The sequence below is a fragment of the Malaclemys terrapin genome, chromosome 15 (genome assembly GCF_027887155.1).
Source record: "Malaclemys terrapin pileata isolate rMalTer1 chromosome 15, rMalTer1.hap1, whole genome shotgun sequence".
Lineage (NCBI taxonomy): Eukaryota > Metazoa > Chordata > Testudines > Emydidae > Malaclemys > Malaclemys terrapin.
In genome coordinates this window covers 15,146,805-15,149,304 of record NC_071519.1, presented here as the reverse complement: position 1 = coordinate 15,149,304, position 2,500 = coordinate 15,146,805, and the positions used below count along the sequence as shown (strand labels likewise).

General features: G+C 75.2%; 1 non-coding gene across 1 annotated transcript; it reads right to left on the bottom strand.

The window, feature by feature from the left end:
• Positions 1–1,775: 1,775 nt before the first annotated feature.
• On the bottom strand, positions 1,776–1,894 carry LOC128823796 (5S ribosomal RNA). The gene has a single exon (XR_008442031.1). It is a non-coding gene; the product is annotated as a 5S ribosomal RNA (ribosomal RNA).
• Between the last annotated feature and the right edge of the window lie 606 nt (positions 1,895–2,500).

Below are 2,500 nucleotides of genomic sequence, written 5' to 3'. Positions count from 1 at the left end.
GTCAACCCATTGGATTCGACGGGTTGACCTGGTGGCCGCTTTGCTTTCCGGCCCGGGTGTCACCCCACTCCGAGGGCTGCGCGGCAGCGGTCCTGAGGACCACAGAGGGGGGGCTTAATAGTCGAGAGGGAGCAGGTCCGGGGAAGGCTTAGCAGTCTTCCCCCGGGCGGTCCGTTGGGGGAGGCTTAGCAGTCGTCCCCAGGGCGGTCCGGGGGTGGGGGGAGGCCTCACAGTCGTCCCTCGGAGAGCCGGGTCGGCGGCGGTGGCGGGCGTCAGGCTTTACGTCCAGCCTCCGGAAGGTGCGCGTCCTCGGAGGCGATGCAGGCGCCGCAAAGGGGCAGCCTCCGAGGCAGGGAGCGGAGCACCGAGGCTGGGGAGAGGGGAGCAGGAGCCGGGGGCTGGGGGGGGTGGGGTGGGGGGGGGGCGTTCAGGACAAGCGGTCAAGCCCCGGGGAGCAGCTGTCAAATGTTCCAAGTCCCCACTCGGCCACCAGGTCCACCCCAGTCTAGCAATGGGGTTGACCTGGCTGATGGCCGGTTAGTGTCAAGGTAAACTCACCGTCGTCCACAGGAGGGCAGCTCTCAGGCCGTCCGGCTGCGGCTGACTCTGGGGCGGTGCCCGGTCCCGGCAGCGAGGGGCGGGGGGGGGGCGCGGAGCGACACGGAGCTAACCGGCCCCCGGGGCCGGGGGCGCCTCCCGCGACTTTGGGGGCCGCGGGTCGTCAGTGGCGTGCAGGCCGGGCCTCTCCCGGGGGATTCGGGGGGGGGGGGGGGGCGGTCCTGCGGGCCGGGCGCAGGGGGCTCGAGCGAGCCCGGGCCGGTCCGCCCCGGGGCCGGGGTCTCCGCCTGCGGCTCGGGGGGGCGCGGGTCGTCGGGGGAGGAAGCCCGGGGGAGCTGCACGCCGGCCTGCCAGGCCAGGCCAGGCCTGGCCTGGGTGGCCGCGGGGGGATTCGGGGCGGTCCCGCGAGCCGGCGGCCGGGCGCAGGGGGTCCGAGCGCGTCCGAGCGAGTCCGTCCCGGCCCCGGGGTCTCCCCCTGCGGCTCTGGGGGGCCGTGGGTCCCCGCTGGCGGAAGCCGCTGGGCGCTGGACACCCGCCGTCCGTCCCGCCTGGCCAGGCCTGGCCTGGGTGGCCGCGGGGCGGGGGATTCGGGGCGGTCCCGCGAGCCGGCGGCCGGGCGCAGGGGGTCCGAGCGCGTCCGAGCGAGTCCGTCCCGGCCCCGGGGTGTCCCCCTGCGGCTCTGGGGGCCGTGGGTCCCCGCTGGAGGAAGCCGCTGGGCGCTGGACACCCGCCGTCCGTCCCGCCTGGCCAGGCCTGGCCTGGGTGGCCGCGGGGGGATTCGGGGCGGTCCCGCGAGCCGGCGCCCGGGCGCAGGGGGTCCGAGCGAGTCCGTCCCGGGCCCGGGGCCTCCCCCTGCGGCTTTGGGGGCCGTGGGTCCCCGCTGGCGGAAGCCGCTGGGCGCTGGACACCCGCCGTCCGTCCCGCCTGGCCAGGCCTGGCCTGGGTGGCCGCGGGGCGGGGGGATTCGGGGCGGTCCTGCGGGCCGGCGGCCGGGAGGGTCCGGGCCAGTCCGCCCCATGCCCGGGGTCTCCCCCAGCGGCTTCGGTGGGTCCTCCGCGGAGGAAGCCGGGTGGGGAGCCGGACCCCAGGCGCCCAGACCCGTGACCTGCGGCCGCGACCTCCGACTCGGCAGGAGCGACGAGGGGCTTTCCGGCCCGTCCCCCCCCTCTCCTTCCTCCCCAGAAAAGGAGAGAGAGCTGGCTCGGACCGGGAAAAGCTGCCTACGGCACCTGGGATTCCCAGGCGGTCACCCATCCAAGTACTAGCCAGGCCCGGGACGGTTTACCTTCCGAGATCGGACGGGATCGGGGGCGTTCGGTCCGGTATGGCCGTAGGCACCCGGCCCCCGCGCCTCCTCGCCCGCTTTCCCCTGCCGACGCCCGGGCCTGCCGCACGGTGAGCCCCGGTCGGACTGCCCCCCTGCGGCAGGGCCCCCGTCTCTCGCGGGCCCGGTCCTTTTTTCCTTCTCGAGCTCCGGGGCCCGGGCTGGCCGCCAGAGCCCCTCCGCCCGCCCGCCCTCCCCGGCGTCGGGGAAAATATTGTCCCGGACATCCAGTGCGCCCTGATCCTGTCAGCCGGGGGGGGGGGTGGGTGGGTGGAGGGGGGGCAGTCCCTCGCTGCGGCCGGGGAGGGTGAGCCCAGGGCGGCTTGCCTGCCGTCCGAGTCCCCTCTCGGCCACCAGGTCAACCCCGAGCCGAAAGGGCTGAAAAATTTTCAGAGTCCCCTCCCGGGCACCAGGTCAACCCGTGGAATCGAACGGGTTCGCCTGCTGGCCGGTTCGCTTCCCGGCCACCAGGTCAACCCGTAGGTTTGAACGGGCACGCCCGGTGGCCGCTTTCCCGTCCGGTCACCAGGTCAACCCGGATCTCCCTCCTTCCCTGGGCGCCCCCTCCTCGGAGGCGTCAGGTTCCATTTTCTTTTTCCCCCCAGACTTCCAGGGGCC